General features: G+C 49.0%; 1 long non-coding RNA gene across 2 annotated transcripts in view; it reads right to left on the minus strand.

Moving 5' to 3' along the window:
- Window positions 1-12,200, minus strand: part of LOC143781418 (uncharacterized) — a 44,423-nt gene that overhangs the window by 9,855 nt on the left and 22,368 nt on the right. For both annotated transcript variants that reach the window (XR_013216704.1, XR_013216705.1), the window contains exons 2-3: window positions 4,839-4,923; window positions 2,407-2,496 (exon numbers count right to left, since the gene is read on the minus strand). This is a non-coding gene — a long non-coding RNA (uncharacterized LOC143781418). The remainder of the gene's footprint in view (window positions 1-2,406; window positions 2,497-4,838; window positions 4,924-12,200) is intronic.

Below are 12,200 nucleotides of genomic sequence, written 5' to 3' on the forward strand. Positions count from 1 at the left end.
AGCAGGTTTTTTAGCTGATTTTTGTGATTGGCAGCTGTCACACACTAAAAGACGCTTTTTATTACAAAAAATAGTTTTTGCGTTTCCACATTTTGAGAGCTATAACTTTTCCATATTTTGGTCCACAGAGTCATGTGAGGTCTTGTTTTTTGCGAGACGAGTTGACATTTTTATTAGTACCTTTTTTGGGCATGAGACATTTTTTGATCGCTTTTTATTCCGATTTATGTGAAGCAGAATGACCAAAAACCAGCTATTCATGAATTTCTTTTTAGGGGTGCATTTATACCGTTCCACATTTGGTAAAATTGATAAAGCAGTTTTATTCTTCAGGATAGTACGATTAGAGTGATACCTCATTTATATTTTTTTTATGTTTTGGCGCTTTTATACAAGAAAAACTATTTTATAGAAAAAATAATTATTTTTGCATCGCTTTATTCTGAGGACTAAAACTTTTGTACTTTTTCGTTGATGACGCTGTATGGCAGGTCGTTTTTTTCGGGACAAGATGATGTTTTCAGCGGTACCATGGTTATTTATATCCGTATTTTTTACCGCGTGTTATTCCGCTTTTTGTTCAGCGGTATGATAATAAAGCATTGTTTTTTGCCTCGTTTTTTTATGGTGATCACTGAAGGGGTTAACTAGTGGGACAGTTTTATAGGTCGGGTCGTTACAGTTCTAAATATGTGTACTTTTATTGTTTGTATTTTTTAGATAAAGAAATGTATTTATGGGAACAATATTTTTTTTTTCTTTATTTAGGATTTTTTTTTTTTCATATGTGAATATTTTTTTTTTACTTTATAACATTACCCCAGGGGGGACATCATGTTATAAGGACAGATTGCTGATCTGACACTTTGCAGAGCACTGTGTCAGATCAGCGATATGACAGGCACTGCAGGGAAGCTTGCAAGCACTTGCTCTGAGCAGGCGCTTGCAAGCCACCTCCCTGCAGGACCCAGAAGCAGCCCCATGGCCATATTGGATCCGGCCTGCAGGGAGGAGGAGGTAGGAGACCCATGGAGCAACGTGATCACATCGTGTTGCTCCGAGGGTCTCAGGGAAGCACGCAGGGAGCCCCCTCCCTGAGCGATGCTTCCCTATGCCGCCGGAACACTGCGATCATGTTTGATCGCAGTGTGCCGGGGGTTAATGTGCCAGGAGCAGTCCGTGACAGCACCTGGCACATAGTGCCGGATGTCAGCTGCGATAATCAGCTGACACCCGGCCGCACTCCCCCCATGAGCACGGCCGATCGCATATGATGTACTATCCCGTCACTGGGAAGTAAGTCCCAGGTCACCTCGACGGGATAATACGTCATATGGGATTAAGGGGTTAAGGGCACGAAAATTCAAACTTTGAAAATTTTCCATATTTTCGCCAGATTTCTGTTTTTTTCTTAAATAAATGCAAGTCATACCAAAGAAATTTTTACCACTATAAGTACAATATGTCACGAAAAAACAGTCTTGGAATGACTGGGATCCGTTGAAACGTTGCAGAGTAATAACTTCATAAAGTGACAGTGGTTAGAATTGCAAAAATTGGCCCTGTCGTTAACTTGCAAACCCCCCTCAGGGGTAAAGGGGTTAAGAAGGTGATCCTTCATTACAATAGTTTATATAGACATTTGAGTGGGAGGTTGAGTGACCAACAAAGTTTTTTTTACTGAATTGTGGAGCCATTAGCTGCATGTACCCTCATATACAGTAGTGATGTCCCAGTGCTTATCAACCATATAATGTGTTTAATATTAAAGCCATGTATAAAAACAGTAAATAAGGTTATTTACTGAGCTTCTTTAAAGTGAAATAATCTTATCATCTTTAGCACCTTCTCTTTCTGGGAACCGCCATGGAGCTTAATGGGTAAAAAGCTAGTAGAAATGGTTTAGAGAGGATTTTACGCTATGAATGGACTACATGCTAATGAGGAACATGTTGTGATCACCCCATGTGTAGAAGATTTACTTTACTTATTAATAGGAGAGGAAAAAGTATTTACTGCAGTATATCTTTATGTATAATTGTATCTCTTCAACCTGAATATATTAATCTTATACTAGGTAAGAGCTAGTGGTCAAAAAGAAACACCATTACTCTAGTGTTTTATTCTATAACAAGTGTGGGAGGTAAAGTTTTCTCTTGAGGAGGGAGTCACACCACTGTAGGGAGACTTATAGGCCAGGCAACGTTCCCTGACCTGTTTATATATTCCATGCCAGGTACAGAATAATACAAACAACTAAAAACAGCCATGGTAAAAAATCTCACTTCTCTTGAATAAAAGCTAATTTTGCAACCTTGAGGATGTGCTAGAAGTGGAACACAAAAAGCTGACAAATAGGATGATATCCTTATAGGAGATAATACAGACACTGAAAATTGTACTCACCTAGCAATGTTGTGATAAGGTGTTGTGACACCCCAGGAATCCGTTTGTCACAGTGGTATTGCCTACCTCCCGGGGAGGGTGATGCCATGCCTGGAAGTGAGAAGGAATTCCCTTAGCAGGTAACACTAGCATACAACACTTTTCTGACTCTAGGCCAGAAGGGGGAGCTTTAAGTTCTGGTCTGGAGGAGAAGTTAGAGTTTAGTCTGTGTGAGACAATGAAGGGAGAGGAAGCAAAGGAGAGAGAAACTGGAGTGGAACTGCGATTGGGCTCACTTCAGGTTTGAGGGCAAGAAATCGGACACTGGGGTCCGAGGTTGTGTGGGAACTGTATGCCCCACAGCAGAAACCGGAGGGCAGGAGATTGCAGGTCTTCTAGCTACAACAGACACCCAAAGGCACAGCAGAAGATTAGAGCCGGAATCACCACGAGAGAGGGACACCTGTAAAAAGGCTCAAGCTGCTTGCCATGCGGGTAGTGTTCCACCTAAGGGACAGATTGAGAGAGGGACTTGAGGAAAGCTAATGCATCAAGAACCCAGAATTCAGCACAGAAAGGAAGGCTTCCAATCCCACCTGGCTAGTGGGATTCCGAACTGCTCCCAGGCTGCCCGGATTTCAAAGATCACCTGTAATCCGTGCCCTGGACTGCAATTTCACCAGTAAAACATAAAGAGACAGCAAATCCTGTGTCCTCCAATTATTTCCTGCACCCCAAGATCTACAACCCCTCATGGGTAGCCCTGGGGTAGCCCTCCTGGTAGCCCTGGGGCCTCCGCTCCACCTGTGAGGAGCAAAACCATCTAAGCTGCATTACCATTGGCCCCAGCGGATCCCTTTAACCAGTGTCAGGCATCCCTGGCCGAGTACCACAGGTGGCGTCACGAACATTACTACATTAGACTTTATTTCCACCACGTCCACTTATCCGCTTTAACTGGATGCCCAGGGCCACGTACCGGGTCACTGCTACTGTGACCACCCCTTTAACCCCTTCACCCCCGGAGCTTTTTCCGTTTTTCCGTTTTCGTTTTTCGCTCCCCTCCTTCCCAGAGCCATAACTTTTTTATTTTTCCGTCAATTTGGCCATGTGAGGGCTTATTTTTTGCGGGACGAGTTGTACTTTTGAACGACATCATTGGTTTTAGCATGTCGTGTACTAGAAAACGGGAAAAAAATTCCAAGTGCAGTGAAATTGCAAAAAAAGTGCAATCCCACACTTGTTTTTTGCTTGCCTATTTTGCTAGGTTCACTAAATGCTAAAACTGACCTGCCATTATGATTCTCCAGGTCACTACGAGTTCATAGACACCTAACATGACTAGGTTATTTTTCACCTAAGTGGTGAAAAAAAATTCCAAACTTTGCAAAAAACAAAACAAAACAAAATTGCGCCATTTTCCGATACTCGTAGCGTCTCCATTTTTCGTGATCTGGGGTCAGGTGAGGGCTTATTTTTTGCGTGCCGAGCTGGCGTTTTTAATGATTGCATTTTGGTGTAGATACGTTCTTTTGTAAATCTGGCGTTTCAAATTTTTTTCTCATTACGCCATTTAGCGATCAGGTTAATGCTTTTTTTTATTGATAGATCGGGCGATTCTGAACGCGGCGATACCAAATATGTGTAGGTTGGGGTTTTTTTTTATTGATTTATTTTGATTGGGGCGAAAGGGGGGTGATTTAAACTTTTATATTTTTTTTATTTTTTTCACATTTTTAAAAACTTTTTTTTTTTACTTTTGCCATGCTTCTATAGCCTCCATGGGAGGCTAGAAGCAGGCACAGCCCTATCGGCTCTGCTACATAACAGCGATCATCAGATCGCTGTTATGTAGGAGAATTGCAGGTGTGTTGTGAGCGCCCACCACAGGGTGGCGCTCACAGCCACCGGCGATCAGTAACCATAGAGGTCTCAAGGACCTCTATGGTTACAATGGAGGAGCATCGCCGACCCCCGATCATGTGACGGGGGTCGGCGATGCGCTCATATCCGGCCGCACGGCCGGATGCGGTAGTTAAATGCCGCTGTCTGCGTTTGACAGCGGCATTTAACTAGTTAATAGCGGCGGGTGATCGCGATTTCACCCGCCGCTATTGCGCGCACATGTCAGCTGTAAAAAACAGCTGACATGTCGCGACTTTGATGTGCGCTCACCGCCGGAGCGCACATCAAAGCGGGGGTCCCGACATGTGACGTACTATTCCGTCACATGTCGGGAAGGGGTTAAGAACCGTGCCGACCCGGTACCGAGTACTCCACGGTCCTAGCGGGCACTCCAGTGTTAAGACCAGCTGCAGGATATAACGCGGATATAATGGGGCTGAAAGGGATAGGCTGCTCAGAACGAGGATTCTTCACACAAGATAATAGGATGAGTTTCTTCCTACTTGTTTTGGAGCCAGATCAACTCCTTTTTCAAGACAAAAACTTACTTTAATAGCTGTGCTGTGGATTATTCAGACAGGCGGGTCCTTGACAGCTAAGCTGGATCCAGCTCTTCCTCAGTTCATTTGAGGCCTGGTTGGACACATAGAGAAGTGAGTCAATAAAGTTAGGGTTAATCCATATGAGTAGTGTTGAGCGATACCGTCCGATACTTGAAAGTATCGGTATCGGAAAGTATCGGCCGATACCGGCAAAGTATCGGATCCAATCCGATACCGATACCCGATACCAATACAAGTCAATGGGACTCAAGTATCGGACGGTATTCCTGATGGTTCCCAGGGTCTGAAGGAGAGGAAACTCTCCTTCAGGCCCTGGGAACCATATTAATGTGTAAAATAAAGAATTAAAATAAAAAATATTGCTATACTCACCTGTCCGACGCAGCCGGGACCTCAGCGAGGGAACCGGCAGCGTTGTTTGTTTAAAATTCGCGCTTTTACTTGGTTACGTGAAGTCCCGGCTTGTGATTGGTCAGGGCGGCCATGTTGCCGGGACGCGGACCAATCACAGCAAGCCGTGACGAAATTACGTCACGGCTTGCTGTGATTGGTCCGCGTCCCGGCAACATGGCCGCCATTAACCAATCACAAGCCGTGACGTCACGGGAGGCTGGACATGCGCGTATTTTGAAAAGCGCGCGTGTCCAGCCTCCAGTGACGTCCCGGCTTATGATTGGTCACGGCGCCATGTTGCCGGGACGCGGACCAATCACAGCAAGCCGTGACGAAATTACGTCACGGCTTGCTGTGATTGGTCCGCGTCCCGGCAACATGGCCGCCATTAACCAATCACAAGCCGTGACGTCACGGGAGGCTGGACACGCGCGTATTTTAAAAAGCGCGCGTGTCCAGCCTCCAGTGACGTCCCGGCTTGTGATTGGTTAATGGCGGCCATGTTGCCGGGACGTCACTGGAGGCTGGACACGCGCGCTTTTCAAAATACGCGCATGTCCAGCCTCCCGTGACGTCCCGGCTTGTGATTGGTTAATGGCGGCCATGTTGCCGGGACGTCACTGGAGGCTGGACACGCGCGCTTTTCAAAATACGCGCATGTCCAGCCTCCCGTGACGTCACGGCTTGTGATTGGTTAATGGCGGCCATGTTGCCGGGACGCGGACCAATCACAGCAAGCCGTGACGTAATTTCGTCACGGCTTGCTGTGATTGGTCCGCGTCCCGGCAACATGGCCGCCCTGACCAATCACAAGCCGGGACTTCACGTAACCAAGTAAAAGCGCGAAATTTAAACAAACAACGCTGCCGGTTCCCTCGCTGAGGTCCCGGCTGCGTCGGACAGGTGAGTATAGCGATATTTTTTATTTTAATTCTCTTTTTTACACATTATTACATTAATGTTGTTGCGATACCCGATACCCGATACCACAAAAGTATCGGATCTCGGTATCGGAAATTCCGATACAGCAAGTATCGGCCGATACCCGATACTTGCAGTATCGGAATGCTCAACACTACATATGAGGTCACCTTTTAGCTTTGGTTGGCTTGTACATTTGTTGATTTAAAAAAATGTTAAAGAAGCCCTCCCATGAAGATTTTCTTTCACCAAATCTTTGTATATATGTATGTAGTGTAGTATTAATAGGGTTAGTGTGTTAATATATTCACCTACCGCCGTCTTGTACAGGATTCAGTGACGTTCCACTCCTCTTCTCAGTGATGTCACCACTCTTCAGACTCTTCTTTCTCACACATAGAGCATACAGTGAGACGGAAGTCTCTTTCACAGTGTAAGTCTATGGAGCCTCATTCTGATGCTACTTAGCCTTACATTGTAAAAGCTGTTATGATCCTTAGTGGTTGAGGATCACAAATTACTCCAGCTAAGTAACAAACATAGGACAAGCTCTAGGGAGGTGGCAAACTGGACTAACCGCAAATCTGAACCTATCCAAACACACTAGAAGTAGCCGGTGAACGTGCCTAAAAATCCTAGACGTCTCGAGCCAGCCTGAGGAACTAACTACCCCTAGAGAGAAAGAAAGACCTCTCTTGCCTCCAGAGAAATAATCCCCAAAGATATAGAAGCCTCCAACAGATAATAACGGTGAGGTAAGAGGAAGGCACATACACAGGGGTGAAAGCAGATTCAGCAAATGAGGCCCACTAATACTAGATAGCAGAAAATAGAAAAGGGAATCTATGCGGTCAGTAAAAAACCCTTACAAAATATCCACACTGAGATTTCAAGAACCCCCACACCAACTCACGGTGTGGGGGGAGAAACTCAGTCCCCTAGAGCAACCAGCAAGCGAGGAAATCACATTTTAGCGAGCTGGACTAAAAACATAATGAACACTGATAATCAAAAAATGATCAAACAAAAACTTAGCTTGTCTTGGAGAGACTGGGAGCAAGGTAGACACAAGGAATCTGAAGAGCACTGAATACATTGATAGCAGGCAAGGAACTGAGTCTCCAGGTGAGCTAAATAGGAAACCAACCAAGGATAACGAACCAGCTGATGCAGCCAACCTGCAGAAAGACAACACTACACAGTACCGCTTGTGACCACTAGAGGGAGCCCAAAAATAGAATTCACAACAAAAAGCCACTTCTGGGTCATGCAGAGTGCAGTGCTAACCAGATAGTCACCAGAGCGGTGACATCACTGAGAAGGGGAGCAGAACGATGCTAACACTACACTACATGCACATATACACACATTAGTAAAAAAAAACAATCTTCATGGGAGGGTTTCTTTAAATATGTTTCTTACGTTTTTATGTACAATAGTGAAATTCATGTTTTCAGCAATTGCATAGTTTTGATGCCTAATATTTGTATATATTTCTTTGTATGTGTGCATGTTGGCTTCGGTGTTCATTATAATAATAATAATTGTTATTATAGTGCTTTGGAACAAAGCACTATACTGTTATTCCATCGTGGATAACTTCTTCTTATTATAGTGCTTTGGAACAAAGCACTATACTGTTATTCCATCGTGGATAACTTCTTCTTATTATAGTGCTTTGGAACAAAGCACTATACTGTTATTCCACCGTGGATAACTTCTTCTTATTATAGTGCTTTGGAACAAAGCACTATACTGTTATTCCACCGTGGATAACTTCTTCTTAATATAGTGCTTTGGAACAAAGCACTATACTGTTATTCCATCGTGGATAACTTCTTCTTATTATAGTGCTTTGGAACAAAGCACTATACTGTTATTCCACCGTGGTAAACTTCTTCTTATTATAGTGCTTTGGAACAAAGCACTATACTGTTATTCCACCGTGGATAACTTCTTCTTATTATAGTGCTTTGGAACAAAGCACTATACTGTTATTCCATCGTGGTAAACTTCTTCTTCTTATTATTATTATAGTGCTTTGGAACAAAGCACTATACTGTTATTCCATCGTGGATAACTTCTTCTTATTCTTATTCTTATTATTATTCAGTCCGCATGTAATGCGGCCCGAACCGCTTCACTCACAGACTCCAGTGAGGTGTCATTTCGAAGCCAGCGTCCCCAAGAGGTGTGCTAAGTATTTTTCGTGTCGATCGGATTTGTAGTTTTGGCGCAATTTGCGTTTGAAAATGTTTTTTCCCCTCATTGTAATGCATTTCAATAGGGAAATTTTCCCATAGGTTATAATGGCCGGGTTTCTGAGGCAATTTGAAATGTACCTGCCACTTGCCACCTGGCTGATTAGCTCATTGATATGCGCAGTCAGGCCCAGTTACTATGCCAACGCCTGCGAACTGTACATGACCACACCAGCACAGTTTTGCCAGATAATATCAGCTCTTAAAGTGATAGCACAGCACAATTTCAAAGCACTATCTGTAGTCTTATTATAATTATTGCCCCGCTCACCAAATCGGACCCAGAGTGGCGCCGCCCGCCAAATCGGACCCAGAGTGGCGCCGCCCGCTAAATCGGACCCAGAGTGGCGCAGCCCGCCAAATCGGACCCAGAGTGGCGCCGCCCGCCAAATCGGACCCAGAGTGGCGCCGCCCGCCAAATTGGACCCAGTGTGGCGCCGCCCGCCAAATCGGACCCGGAGTGGCGCCGCCCGCCAAATCGGACCCGGAGTGGCGCCGCCCGCCAAATCGGACCCAGAGTGGCGCCGCCCGCTAAATCGGACCCAGAGTGGCGCAGCCCGCCAAATCGGACCCAGAGTGGCGCCGCCCGCCAAATCGGACCCGGAGTGGCGCCGCCCGCCAAATCGGACCCGGAGTGGCGCCGCCCGCCAAATCGGACCCGGAGTGGCGCCGCCCGCCAAATCGGACCCGGAGTGGCGCCGCCCGCCAAATCGGACCCGGAGTGGCGCCGCCCACCAAATCGGACCCGGAGTGGCGCCGCCCACCAAATCGGACCCGGAGTGGCGCCGCCCGCCAAATCGGACCCAGAGTGGCGCCGCCTGCCAAATCGGACCCAGAGTGGCGCCGCCCGCCAAATCGGACCCAGAGTGGTGCCGCCCGCCAAATCGGACCCAGAGTGGCGCCGCCCGCCAAATCGGACCCAGAGGTGCCCCTCCCACCAAATCGGACCCTGAGGTGCCCCGCCCACCAAATCGGACCCTGAGGTGCCCCACCCACCAAATCGGACCCTGAGGTGCCCCGTCCACCAAATCGGACCCTGAGTGACCCCGCCCACCAAATCGGTCCCTGAGGTACCCCGCCCACCAAATCGGTCCCTGAGGTACCCCGCCCACCAAATCGGTCCCAGAGTGACCCCGCCCACCAAATCGGTCCCTGAGGTACCCCGCCCACCAAATCGGACCCAGAGTGACCCCGCCCACCAAATCGGTCCCAGAGTGACCCCGCCCACCAAATCGGACCCAGAGTGGCTCCGCCCACCAAATCGGTCCCAGAGTGACCCCGCCCACCAAATCGGACCCAGAGTGACCCCGCCCACCAAATCGGACCCAGAGTGGCCTCAACCCTGAGGGGCTACAACTACCAAACCAGCGCCTGAGGGGCACCCAAGTGTGAAAGTCTTGCAGGGGCAGCCCGGGCACCATTCCAAAGCACTATCTGTAGTTCCTTCAGGAAATACCCATCTAGTTATTATTATTATTCAGTCCGCACGTAATGCGGCCCGAACCGCTTCACTCACAGACTCCAGTGAGGTGTCATTTCGAAGCCAGCGTCCCCAAGAGGTGTGCTAAGTATTTTTCGTGTCGATCGGATTTGTAGTTTTGGCACAATTTGCGTTTGAAAATGTTTTTTCCCCTCATTGTAATGCATTTCAATAGGGAAATTTTCCTATACGTTTAAAATGGGCTGGTTTCTGAGGCAATTTCTAAAAATAACTTAACTGCCAAATGCCACCTGGCTGATTAGCTCATTGATATGCGCAGTCAGACACAGTTACTATGCCAACGCCTACCAGGCCACAGTTTTGTCAGATAATATCAGCTCTTAAAGTGACAGCACAGCACAATTTCAAAGCACTATCTGTAGTCTTATTATTATTACAGTATACAGCGCAGAGCCCCGCAGAATACAGCGCAGAGCCGCGCATTATACAGCGCGGAGCCCCGCAGCATACAGCGCAGAGCCGCGCATTATACAGCGCGGAGCCGCGCAGCATACAGCGCGGAGCCGCGCAGCATACAGCGCGGAGACGCGCAGCATACAGCGCGGAGCCCCGCAGCATACAGCGCGGAGCCCCGCAGCATACAGCGCAGAGCCCCGCATCATACAGCGCAGAGCCCCGCAGCATACAGCGCAGAGCCGCGCAGCATACAGCGCAGAGCCGCGCAGTATACAGCGCAGAGCCCCGCAGTATACAGCGCAGAGCCGCGCAGTATACAACGCAGAGCCGCGCAGTATACAGCGCCCACCAAATCGGCCCCTGAGGGGCCCCACCCACCAAATCGGACCCAGAGTGGCTACAACTACCAAACCAGCGCCTGAGGGGCACCCAAGTGTGAAAGTCTTGCTGGGGCAGCCCGGGCACCATTCCAAAGCACTATCTGTAGTTCCTTCAGGAAATACCCATCTATTTCTCTCTGTTATCAGCCATTCCCCGTACTGCTGTCAGTCTATTTCTCTCTGTTATCAGCCATTCCCCTGTCCTGCTGTCAGTCTATTCTCTCTGTTATCAGCCATTCCCTGTCCTGCTGTCAGTCTATTTCTCTCTGTTATCAGCCATTCCCCGTACTGCAGTCAGTCTATTTTTCTCTGTTATCAGCCATTCCCCGTCCTGATGTCAGTCTATTTCTCTCTATCAGCAATTCCCCTGTCCTGCTGTCAGTCTATTCTCTCTGTTATCAGCCATTCCCTTGTCCTGCTGTCAGTCTATTCTCTGTTATCAGCCATTCCCTTATCCTGCTGTCAGTCAGAGTGACCCGGCCCACCAAATCGGACCCAGAGTGACCCGGCCCACCAAATCGGACCCAGAGTGACCCGGCCCACCAAATCGGACCCAGAGTGACCCGGCCCACCAAATCGGACCCAGAGTGACCCGGCCCACCAAATCGGACCCAGAGTGACCCGGCCCACCAAATCGGACCCAGAGTAACCCGGCCCACCAAACCGGACCCAGAGTGACCCGGCCCACCAAACCGGACCCAGAGTGACCCGGCCCACCAAACCGGACCAAGAGTGACCCGGCCCACCAAACCGGACCCAGAGTGACCCGGCCCACCAAACCGGACCCAGAGTGACCCGGCCCACCAAATCGGACCCAGAGTGACCCGGCCCACCAAATCGGACCCAGAGTGACCCGGCCCACCAAATCGGACCCAGAGTGACCCGGCCCACCAAATCGGACCCAGAGTGACCAGGGCCACCAAATCGGACCCAGAGTGACCCGGGCCACCAAATCGGACCCAGAATGACCCGGCCCACCAAATCGGACCCAGAGTGACCCGGGCCACCAAATTGGACCCAGAGTGACCCGGGCCACCAAATCGGACCCAGAGTGACCCGGGCCACCAAATCGGACCCAGAGTGACCCGGCCCACCAAATCGGACCCAGAGTGACCCGGCCCACCAAATCGGACCCAGAGTGACCCGGCCCACCAAATCGGACCCAGAGTGACCCGGCCCACCAAATCGGACCCAGAGTGACCCGGCCCACCAAATCGGACCCAGAGTGACCCGGGCCACCAAATCGGACCCAGAGTGACCCGGGCCACCAAATCGGACCCAGAGTGACCCGGGCCACCAAATCGGACCCAGAGTGACCCGGCCCACCAAATCGGACCCAGAGTGACCCGGCCCACCAAATCGGACCCAGAGTGACCCGGCCCACCAAATCGGACCCAGAGTGACCCGGCCCACCAAATCGGACCCAGAGTGACCCGGCCCACCAAATCGGACCCAGAGTGACCCGGGCCACCAAATCGGACCCAGAGTGACCCGG

Source organism: Ranitomeya variabilis, chromosome 6, assembly GCF_051348905.1.
Source record: "Ranitomeya variabilis isolate aRanVar5 chromosome 6, aRanVar5.hap1, whole genome shotgun sequence".
In the NCBI taxonomy this organism is placed as follows: Eukaryota; Metazoa; Chordata; class Amphibia; order Anura; family Dendrobatidae; genus Ranitomeya; species Ranitomeya variabilis.